The 12,216-nt window shown below is 46.8% G+C and overlaps 1 protein-coding gene across 1 annotated transcript in view; it reads left to right on the top strand.

Annotated features, from left to right (window-relative positions):
* Nucleotides 1-669: 669 nt before the first annotated feature.
* Nucleotides 670-12,216, top strand: part of LOC138566905 (bone morphogenetic protein 2-like) — a 163,120-nt gene continuing 151,573 nt past the window's right edge. Inside the window, exon 1 of the mRNA XM_069644633.1 lies at nucleotides 670-1,184. The gene's annotated coding sequence lies outside the window, so the exon portion shown is untranslated. The remainder of the gene's footprint in view (nucleotides 1,185-12,216) is intronic.

The raw sequence follows: 12,216 nt of genomic DNA, 5'->3' as shown, positions 1-12,216 counted from the left end.
CTTCAGTTTTGTCAAAAAGAGATGAGGCGTGTCGCATAAACAGTAGTTTGAAATTTTGTGCAGCTCAAGGGAACCCGTTTTATCGACCTCAAAAATCTGAGAGTCCCCTACCAGGTTTCGAACTCCTGATCTAACAGGCGGCCTCGCAACCCGCTGAGCTTATCATATTTGTACAAATGCGTGGCGCGGGATGAAATATCTTTATAGCCTTCCATTGCATTGCATCATTCTTTCAAAACGTACAGTTACTGCTGCTGTGCGACCTCTGACCCTCCGCCACCATAACCCCCCGCGCCCACCCAAAAAGACCTCCCACCCTCAGTCTGCCGGGTCTAATTTAATAAAATATCCGCACTGAGCAATGATGCCGCGTGACGGTCTGATGGGTGGTCGGTCGCTAACTAGCAGAACCGAAGCCCGAGGCGGTGGCCCCAGATGCAGCGCGAGAACATCTCATTACACAGCCTCGTCGCCCGTGGGTATATGTTAAAACAGGCCACGTCACTGGCGGTGAGCAGGGGGCGAGCTCCCTGTCCAGAGCACTATTTCTTGCATAAAGAGGCCGTGGGTGGCACTGCTCTAGCTGATATCACGTCCAGCAGGCAGGATGGGGTGGGGTGCTGGAGGAAAGGGGAAGCTGGGCTAGCCCAGTCACATTTTAGTTGGGAGTTTCAGTTTTAAGCTCACAATAGTTGCGAAAAACTGGCCCATGCAAGAGACAGCAGTGGTGACGTTGCGGGGTGAGCGAGTGGACATTGGGTCCCTAACACTCTCGGTTGTGTCGCCTAGAGGGAGTGGGGCACACTGGGTGACGTGCCAAGGGTCACACCGTGTGGTGTAGTGTGGGAGCCAGGAATAAAGCTGAGCCCTCTCCCTCCCAGAGCTAAGCACGTAACCTCGAGGTGGACCAGAGGCCGTCAGGGACAACCGCTCGCATAGGCCGGCCTGCACACCGACTTAAAGCCGGGCTCAAAGCACAGCTACACAACTTGCAGTCCCAGGCCTGAGGGAGCGCTCGGCCCCACAACCGAGGAAACGGGAGAGGAAGCGTCCAATCATAACAGGAAGCGGGAGACGAGTGGAAAAGTGCGCCCTACCGACTGAGCAGACAAGGGGACCGATTTTTCCGTGCACCGCTGTGGGACAGCATGGGGCCAGTCTACCACCATCAGACCCAGGGCGACGTAAGTTGTTGTATATATCGTTTCTATTGTGCGATGTGATCTGGAATTTGAAACATCATTGTGTTATGCTATGCCATTTGAAATGACATCACCGTTTTTGGTAAGACGCCAGAACGTGCTATCAAAGTCACCTCAAGGCCAGTAACTGACTCACCCTAGAGTTGTGCTACCCGCCGTTGGGACGAACCAAACAGTGTGAGTTAGTGCACGTAATTCCCCGGCACTCTGTTGTGTTGTATTATTCATGTTTTGTGTCAGGTGGCATGTCGCTCCTAAGTGCCTTCAGATTGTCACGTGCATATAAATGCACATTACCCACGTTGGCTGATATACCAAATATTTTTGTACACCTTTTTAACTTATATGGCAACTTCTTCTGGGACATTAACGCGGTTCGAAAGGTTCTCGGTATTCCTAAAGGATGGTGGGAAGGGGAGGTGGTGGAGCACTGTCAAGGTGTGCCCAGCGTCACCCGTGAAATCCAATCGACGGGGCTGCTAGAGGTGTTCGGGTTCTGGTCTTCTAAGCGCTCCAAATTGCATGCGTTTTTACTATATGTGCTGTATAAAGGAGATCCTGACTCCACGCGTGGCTTCAAACTCACAACAATGCATTCAGTACAGTGCTACATTGTCTGTGTGCCGCCGGTGAGGATATGGCCTAAAATCCAGGAACTGGAATGCTTTCTTATTTTAAATTACCTGTAGTCGGTGCTTCTTTAACCCCAGATCTACATAAAGGAGTTGGTGTAGCACAGATAGGCAGGCAGTGTGCCCGTGTCCGGGTACTTCAAGCTGTGCTCAAATAGGAGATAGGGTTCCTTAATTTCTCTGGGTGAAAGTGATCTGTCATCGGCGCCTGTGAGGCTTGCCATCAGTTATCATTCCCGGTTTTACACATGGGTGCTTGCAGAGGGGTGCATTCTCAATGGGACGAGCAGGGAAAGAAGCTTTACATCGATCCTGTGACCTAATTACAAACCCATTTTAGTGCCATGCATTTGAATCAGAATGTCTTACAGCCAATCATGTGTGCTTTTTGGAGCAGTCATGAACATCCTGGCCAGGATTTCTCTGGTATGCAATTCTCTGCACCTGCCCTTCGTGGGGCACTCAGCTTAGCAAGTATCACATGAATAGATCTGGCCATGCCAGATGTCGACCCATTCCAGAGGGCCAATGGAGATGATTCTGAGCAGCAGGGAGAGGGGCAGAGCCCTGGGGGACGCCACAGCACAGGAGCTCTTTATTCGGGAATACTTCCATCAACATTTGCTGCATCCAATCAGTTAGGAATGAAAGAATGTAGTGAAGGGCTAGACACTCACCCCCTGCTCCAATCGGCGCCACAAGATTTAGTGTTTGATTGTATCGAAGGTGGCAGACACATCATTTAAAATGAGTGCTACGTGTGCCTTACCAGCACTAATCGCCGACGCAGACAGTAAGTGCTTGACACTCTGGAACTGCTTAGCGCCCTGATAAGGGCCTGATTTATGGAATGTTCTGCATGCTGATAAGTGACTTTGCACACTAATCAGCGTGCAGAAGTCCGTTCAGCAAATCACGGAGCTCACTTGCGTGCATTTCCCGTCCTTGCGGGTACTTAGCGCAGGTCCGTCCCGTTTCTGCATGCATTAGACCGACTTTCGCGAGACCCCACGCAAAGTGTGTGAGGGGCCTAGCTATTAAGTAAACAGGGGGCGGAACATGCATATTCCCCATTCCCCACGCAGAACGAGGAAGAACAAGGCATTCGGTGGGCATGTCGAGGAACAGCCTCTGTGAGGAAATCGAATGCCCAGCACTGCGCAAAACCAAGCGTATTCATGGATCTGACCATGCAATGTCACGTCAGGGAAACCAGCACGCAAAGCTTGCCATCTCACCGCCACATGAAGGCATGTATAAAGTCCCAATCGCAGAGGAATCAACACACAAAGGCAAGGTCCAATCGGGAATATAGGGTGCAGGCATGCAGTTGGGGTGCCGGTTTCAGGTAAGGGTGCACATATGCACATTAGCGGGGTGCAGCCATAGTTTACGGTCCTTCGCACACAGTTTTACTGGGTGCCGTCTTGAGTTACGAGTCATGCAGCGCATATTGTCGGGGCACAGTTATTGGTTACGGGTGACCCTATGCATTGCTACCAGGGTGCTGTCTTCGTTGCGGGGAGGCACCACACAGTATTGCAGGGGTGCATGACTTTGCAGACAAGGAGGGCGCATAGGTTGGTACATGTGGCTAGATCTGCTTTGCGTGATGGCATGCCGTGGGCGTGCCGGCTGCTATTTGTGCCTATCGGGCCCTAGGTTTGCAAAAGGTCCCAAAGTCAAGAAATCATGCCAATGCGTTCATTTGACCACAACAATGAGTACTTGTATGTAGCTGACAATCTGGCAGTAAACACCTGTGGCCATACCAATGAGTACGTGTAAGTACCTGACACCAAGACAGTGGGCCTCATTACGAGGTTGGAGGTAGTCATGGTGCTATTAGCACCATGACTACTTCCAATACCGGTACCGTGTACGGTCCCGTTCAATGGGGACATACCGGTCTATTCTGACCTTTGCGGGACCGGTAAGTCCCCATTGAAAAAGCCATTCCCCATTTCCATTTCAGCCCACAGAGGGCTCAATGGGAAGGTGCTAATAACGGTACCGCAAATTGCGGTACCGTTATTACCTCTGAAGTCCCTTAGCAGGTCCCGTCCATAATACCGGGTAAGGAACTCGCTAAGGGACCTCGTAGTAGGGCGGTAAGGGATTACCGGCACCGGTGCCCTTACCGGTGCCAGTAATCCCTTACCGGCCACCTCGTAATGAGGCCCAGTATGTAGCTGTCACCCTAGTAGTGAGCGTATTTTACCCTCTGGCACTAAACTATACGTGCCTGAACGTTTGGCACTAAACATATGACACCCTGGGAGTAAGTACATTTCGCCAGGACAGTTAGTGCCTTTAATTGCCTGATGTCCTGACAGTAAATACCTGCAATCTTCATACACTATCCTAGTAAATACCCGACACCCCGGCAGTAAATACGTATGAGTACTCAAAATCTTGAAGCACCTGCAACAATCTCATCTCCTGGCCCTAACTACCCGGCACGTTGACCTGACAGTGTGTCCCTGTAGTTACCTGACACCGTGACCGTAAGTGCACGAAACCGTGATGTAGGCACCTGCAAACCTCTCACACATCAGTACTGATTGAGCACAGTGACATAGCCTGACACCGTGGCAGCAATCAATTGAAGCTCTGACAGGAAGTGTTTTGAGACACTGATAGCAAGTCCCTTACACGTATGTACAAAACAAAGGTGCAAAGCTCTGCGTGTGCGCCCTTCCACCCTTCCACTCTCTGGCTGATCCTCTCTTATGTTCGGGGCACCCTAGAAGCTGAAAGGGAGGCCGGGTGGGGGAGGAGGACGGCTGTGGTGGTGCCACTGTGCACACCCTAGAAGTGGCACCTTAAGCAATATTATGTTAGGGTGCATTGAGTCCAGCTCAGATGTGCCCTCTCATCTCGTGTTCTATTGCTTTCCCCTAAACTCCCTTTCAGGCAGGGGTCAAGTCCTAAACATTTAAGTGGGGGGACTCATCAACAAACGCAATAGGCTGTGACGTCGCCAGAAATTAGCATATCAAGGAAAAATATGCACATTTCAAAAAAAATTCTTTGCATAGCTACCCAAATTGAACAGGACGAATGCTATTTGCCTTTAATAAAATCAACACTCACACACAAAACCAAGTCAAGATATTTTCTTCTAATAGTGTTTTTGAAAAAGTTAAAAGGTGGGCATGTTTTAAACTCCAAGAACCAAACAAATGTTTTCCATGGGAGTTGCCGTACCCAAATGGATATTTCACCTTTAGTTGTTTGTTATTTTTCATCAGGTTATATAGTGCAGCGGTGAAGCGTCTGTCCTACAAACCTGACGACTGCGGCTTGATCCCCAAGGCCGGCTTCTCCCCAAGGCCGGCTTTAATTCATGAATTCAAAGAGGACATCCAATGTTTCTCTTTTAGCTGGGGGGACTGAGTTCACCCTCTGAATAAAGTGGGTGGACTCCGTCCCCCCGCGTGTACCCTCGACTTGAGCCCCGCTTTCAGGCCATGTGCCTGTCTCTGTACATGGCCCTTGATGTGCTGTAAAGTCCAGCAGCTGTGCATAGTGAGGTCATGGAAAGTCAACCAGGAGCTCTCTGACCATTTGAAAGCCAAAGCCTTATGCCCTATATGAGAACAGGGTACTTTCACATGACTCCCCATATCAGGTCTATGTAGCTATGCAGGATAGGGGTACGTGTTCTCTTACACATGGTTATCTGCCCTTGTAGAGTGTTATGGCACTCCACTCCAAAGCAAAGGATGTGGAGCCTGTGATACATGTCGAGTTATATAATGACCTTTGACCCATCACGCAGCACCTTCCTCAGAACAGTTCGAAGGTCATTTTCATCTCTACAGTTCTCCTGCAATGAGGTCCTTTCCATGTTTACATCAATCTTGCAACATGTCGTGGATTCAATTCTCAATATATGTGTGACGGCTTCATTCATTCAACAATGAAAGCTGACATTTGCATGCAAGTCTTACCCGAGAACGGAAGGGAAACTGGGCTATTCCCTCATGGAGCTATGTGCCTACAATGGTCTTAAAAAAGTTTTTGTTAAATTGTTACAGAAATGATAAACTCTCTATGGGTTGGGTGATCAGCAAACATCGGTCGCTCGAAAAAATGACACTAGAAAAGGGTCACAAGACAAAGCAAAATATAATACAGTCCAATGGCCCAATGCGCTACACCCTCAAAATCTTGCAGACCAAAATCATCAATACTGGTAAATTCAAGCCTTGAAAAAGACCTTTTATGTGTAGGCCGAAACATGTGTCGGCGGCATAGATAAAGAAACTACGTACCAAGAATTTGCATCATTTCTTGTGATATTGTTCAACTATAACGTTGTAATGATGAATTTGGCCTGCAAAATGTTGAGGGTGTAGTGCATTAGGTCTTGGGACTGTATTATATTTTACCCGAGAACTGGTAGCAATAATGAGAGTACTGTGTGTCCATATAGCGCTATAGTAATTCGCGTTATTACCACGTCAGTTAATGGGCTACCATTTACCGAAATGCGCAGGATAAAAGGTGGAGTCGGCCAGGCAGACATTGGAACCTGTGATTGTAAGAACACAAATGCCAGCACTAAACTTGTGGGGCTATTTTGTTGTATGTGTAGGGGTCCATAATTGCACCTCTGCCTCTTCAAGCAAGATGCCCGCCACTGTGCGCTGGGCCTTTGCATACATTGCGGCAGTGCACGTTTGTCCAGAAGATGGTAAGGTCCACTTTCAGGTTGCCTAATGACCCTTGTTTAGCGAATCCTCCTCGACAACCCTGACAAGGGAACTGTAGGCATGGCACGAGGTGGAAAGGGCACTTGTTAACACGTGCAGGAGATGAACATGTATTATTTACGATATCGCAGAAATCCAAATTCTGTTTCTCGTTTGAATTGCATTTATTACCTGTATTGCAAACTTTGATCATCGCCTAGATATTCTGGAGCCTATTATAAAGCTCCATATGTTCAAAGTGACTTTGCACTGCCGACACAAACCCTGATTCATGGAACTGTGCAAAGTGTATTTTTGCAGTGCAAAGTCAGTGCAAAGACCGTACAAAGTCATTTTTACAGTACAAAAGGACTTTGCAGTAACTTTGCACTACAAAAATACACATTGCACAGCTCCATGAATCAGGGTTTGGGTCGGCAGCACAACGACACTTTTCAGCAGTGCAAAGTCACTTTGAACCGTGCAAAAAATTCCGTGAATCCGGCCCCAGGTATATGATATGAGCCTGGAGCGAGTTCAGCAGTTCTCACTTTTGAGCTACAGAGCACGTGCCTGGATAGATATTGGCGTCCAATGGCAGCAGCCCCCTCGCATTTCATCCGGTTTCCTCAGTCCCTGTTACTGTCCAAACAGGTCACACAGTGGCAGTGTTTGCCAACACAGTTGGGTGCTGTTCCTCCATTCAGAAGTCATCTGTGCGGCAGCTGTTCTGTGGTAACTGCGTGTGGGTTCCCCTGTCAGCAGGGTGAATGACTGGCATGGGACCGTGCACTACCCTGTGAGTCCGGCCACCAAGTCACGGGCATCGTTTTCATGAGGCCCGCGTGCCTTCTTTGGGATGTCGTGGTTTGATATGGAATCTTCGATTGGAATGAGATCCCTTTGTCCCACACAAGGAGACTCAGATCATGGTAAAGGCAGCATTGGTCTTGGTGAAGCAGAAAGTACTCGACCTTCCCCAGGTGACAAAGTTATTTGGTAGGACCCGCTAAAGGCGAGCAGAAAACGGGGTTCTAAGCTTTGGGCATCCCAGGATCTTGATTGGGCAGGTTGGATGGAGGAACAACTCGGACCTAGAAAAAAAAAGGGCAGGAGGCCATCGAAATCTAGGCCTGCCATGTTTGCAGACCAGAGACCATGGGGCAGAGAAAGAGGGCACGAGGTCTTATAACGAAAGGTTGGTAGGTAGGCCTGCCTTTGTCCAAGAGTTCAGGGAGAGGGCTTCTGCGACAATCCAGGGCGGGTTGATTATTTTTGCAGTGGCAGGTGTGTGAGAATAATCATGTATTCATGCATGTAAGTGCTGGAAGGAAAGTTGTTGCGGTGCAGCCACCTCAGAGTATTTGCCTGCAGGCCTGTGTTGCAAAGGTGGACGTTGGGCCTCATATCGATTAGCCACTGTGGAAATTGAAATTGATCGTTTACTTATATCGCGCTCGCACACAAGTGTTTCAGAGCGCGACCAGACAAGAGAGGGGAAACAAGGGAAAATAAAACAACAATCTTACTAGGCCCAGTGGCATTGAGAACGCGCAAGTGCATGGGAGGGGGGAAAAGTGCATGAGAGGGAGGGAGAAGTGGAAAGTGCGGAGCAAGGGAGAAAACAGATAAATAATAATAAATAAATATGATATATGATGTGCCCAGTGTCTTATATTATCTTGAGTTTGAAGGCGACATACCAGCAGAGATGTCTTAAATTGATGCTTACTGTCCCTTAGCAGAGGTATGGTTGATCCCGGTTTGGTCCGCTGTGGTTCAGTTTCCCTGTCGGTACATTTGTATACTTCTACAGGTGGCGAGACAACAGCGGACCTCTCTTTCCCAAAGGTGTCCATTACTTCTCACTGTTATTCTGGTCAGTTTTTTTTATCTCGCTATACATTGTGTGAACTACGCGTTGTCAGTGCTGGGCTCTGGCAAGTCCACGAGGAGGGTAGTGTAAATCCTCACACTCACTGCACAAGGAGCCAGGTTCTATCAGTAGGTAAGCTGGATGGAACTCAGTACACTTCCAATTCAGGGTGTGCCGCAGTCCTCTGTGGCTCCTTTCAGTGCAGTGCCTCAAACCTTCCCCCCCTGGCAGCCCTTGAATCCTATTAAAAGCCCTGTGGAGGCGGATTTGGGGCTCTGGAGGACTGAGCCCATCTTGGAAAGCTGATGGGCTCATTCTTTCTCAAGATCTTCTAAAGTCTTACACAACTGCTTCTCCACACTTCTCAGCCAGCTTTTCCTGTCTTCCAATCTCACACTCATAGCAAAAGATTTTAACTTCTAGCGGGAAGAAAACAACATTCCTTCCACCAGCAAATACAGCAACATCTGTGACAGCCTCTCCCCGACAACAAGTTGAAGGGACCCATCTATAAAAGAGGGCAATGCCCTGCACCACGGTATCCCCACCTCAGACATTCCTGTGCAGCCAGTGGCCTGGCCAGACCACTACTCGATCTCCGTAAGCGCTCTACTGCCCTCACCGCCTCAGCCACTGGGCTTGAAGCAGGCCTGAGATTCAGAAAAAAAACTCCTGTCAGACTATTTTGTAAGCATGTGAAGGGAGGCAAAACAACTGCCCACCACCCCACCTGCGCATAAACCCATACATTATTATTATTCGTATAACGATTTTGGACACAAGAACTTTCATACGCACTTCACAATACAATTAATTCAGATTACATACATTACGTTCCAAATAACTTTGCAAATCGCATGGAAGTAACATTTTTGAAGGAATTCATAGGCGTAGCACAGTTACAATCGAATGTGTTGTGCATGGCATGTGTCAAACCCTTTTACAGTTCTCATAGTTAAAGGTTTAATAGCCATAACGCAGTTTCAGACAATGGTTTTATATATATCATGTATGTTCTGTTCTTTGTGAGTCGCGATGTTTCATTCTCGTCTCATGCAATGCTCTCCACTCTGTCATCAGGTGATTGGTGATTTCCACAGATCCGGTACTGCTTACACGTCACTTTCTTCTAGTTAGTTCAGTTTTGGGCCAGGCTCCTGTTATATCCCCAGTAGGGACCAGGTTCCCTTCTGAGTCGAGGCTCAGGGAACTCACGTAAGTAGAGAGGTAGTTGGCTATCCCGACCATTGATTCCAACACCTCCAATGCAGTGGATTAATGAGCACCACTTCAAGAAGCTGAGGACCAGACGTGACCATTAAGAACTAGTTCTCCAACTCCTTGGCCACTCCTAAACAAGGAATGCCCTTACCTCTTTTATGCAAAGCAAGGGTTCCCACCATCATGAGATAACTGAAAGAGTCCTGCCACATCACCATGACGTCATTTTTATAGGAACGCATACCTTCTGCAACAACACATTGCTAAATGCCAAAAGCCAGCTGGAAGCCTTCCAAAAGTGACCAGTCTGGTACAGAGGTCCCAGGAGATGTTCATTCACCCGTGTCACTAGAATTTTCATTTTCATCCATTTAGATCTTTTTTTGCGTTAGGGTTGGGTTTTAGTAAGTCTCACTAATTAAAGGAAGCTCTAGAGGGCACAGTTTCCGAAATCAGTGAAAGCATCAAGGCCCAACCCAGCAACAAATGCCTGTGTCCACATTCTATTCCTTCCAATCTCTCTAAAAAACCCTTGGACTTGTGGGCGCCGCTCCTGGCTGATGTTTTTAATGCCATCTGTAGGGTGGGTGAAATCCTCGCGAGTTGGCATCAAGCAATTGCCATCTCGTTATATAAGAGAGTGATCGTTTGTTGCCTGCGTTCTGTCTACCCATTCCTTTTTTTGCATGCCTCCTCCAAATTGTCCGTTCACTTGTTACTCTCCAAGGTGATGGCGTGGGCCACGGAGAATGATATTTTGCCTTCCTCACTGGCTGGATGCATTGAGGTTTCAGGTACTGGGGAGAAGATGCTGATCCGTTATCTCCTTGTAGGTGATTATTATTTTTTAAATAAATCCCCAATGTTCGTGGCCTGCTTCGATTTCTCCACATCATTTGATATGGTAAGTAGGCCCATGTTGTGGAGATCGCTGGAGGCCTCGGGGTGCCTGCACCTCTCCTGAAGGCGATTGTGTCGCTCCACCAGGATTCTGAAGGGATGCACACATAAGATACAGTTTGAGGGGGGAGAGCACAGCTAGTTTTATTATTACATGAGCAGTGCCCCGGTCTTGTGTCCTGGCACCTCTCTTACCACCAACTCCGTTCATAGCGAGGTGGTGTCAGGAAAACATGATGCGCCTCAAGTCGGGGGTGAGGGTCTCCATCACCTCATTAAGCTATGCAGACATCATGGCCCTGTTAGCCAGAGGATCCCGTGCTCTACAAAAACGGATAGATAAGTACTTTGAGCTTCATGCCTGACCTTAAACTCTTGGTTAACACCATGAAACCTTAGATACTGATTATGAGAGCTAAGAAAAAAACATGTCAACTTTGTTCCTGGCAGGCAGGAAGCTTGAGAGATTTAAGGATTTTGTTTTGTAGGCCTACATTTTTCAAAGTCCTTAAATGGTACGGCGCATATTAGAAACTAATCAACTGCCATGGAAAATGGTACACATCCACTTTTTGTGAGAACTCTGGGGGTAAAACCGATGGAATCCACGTTGCACATGTATTGAGCCATATCACATGCCATTGAAAGATACAGGATCAAACTTTGAGGCATACAGAAGGACCCGCTGCAAAAACTTGAACATGTGGTTTTAAGAGATTATAAAAAATGCCCGTTTGGGTCTCAGGTTTTGTAGTGCGTATGGAGCTACATGTGCCTTTTATTGAAGCTGTTACCCAGATGACACCAATGAAAACCTTGTTCGCTATTTAAAGTAATCCTAAGGTTACTTTTAGCCAGAATATATTTTTCGAAATGTACAAACTCCCAAGAGATCCACTTCTTGGTGTGTTGGGCTTCTTTCCCGCAAGTATTGTATTGTCTAACAGCAAGCAGTTTTGGATATAAAGAGCCCTTCTTCTTGCTAAGAAACATATTAATACATTTTGGAAAAGTGACACTTCCCCCTGTGTTGATGATTGGTTGCAGAGTTTGTCTCTCTTGTCTGGGAGAAGGTATCCTTTAATGCTTAAGATCAACTTAATAAATATGAGAGGATTTGGGGAGGATTTAATGATCTTTATGCTTAGTTATTCTCACATTCATGGTGTTTTTTATTTTGTTTATTTTTTCTTCTTTTTTTTTTTTAAATTTTGTAATTTTCTTTTGTGTTTTTTATTTATTCTTCTATTCTTGTTGGTATTTTTCATTCTCTTATTCTTTTCATCTTCTGCCTTTCTCTTTCACTCCCTTTGTAGAATTGAATTATTATGATGCACTTTTAAAAGTGTTACCCAATACATTAATATTATTGTATTTAATGTTATTGTTCATGTATATACTAAATTGAATAAATACAATTTTGAAAAAGACATTTACAAACGTGAATTTTCCTTCGAAATATCCCGATTGCCTTAGGTTAAATCTGAGTTAACCAGAATTAATCCATTAGCTGGTATAATGCCCCCTCTGCCATTGCTCGCGAACTTGCTTCTGTTTACAAACGTCTGTTGAGAATCTTTACTAATAATCACACATATACTCCTGATTCAGATAAAGTGTCGAACAGGAATCATTAGAAGTTAAAAACTCAAAGTTCCATTGAAGGTTACCCAAGCCAGGAAGTG

This window comes from Ambystoma mexicanum, chromosome 2p (genome assembly GCF_040938575.1).
Source record: "Ambystoma mexicanum isolate Mex_15411 chromosome 2p, UKY_AmexF1_1, whole genome shotgun sequence".
In the NCBI taxonomy this organism is placed as follows: Eukaryota; Metazoa; Chordata; class Amphibia; order Caudata; family Ambystomatidae; genus Ambystoma; species Ambystoma mexicanum.
Note: the sequence above shows the minus strand (reverse complement) of the source record. Positions and strands in the feature narration are given on the sequence as shown.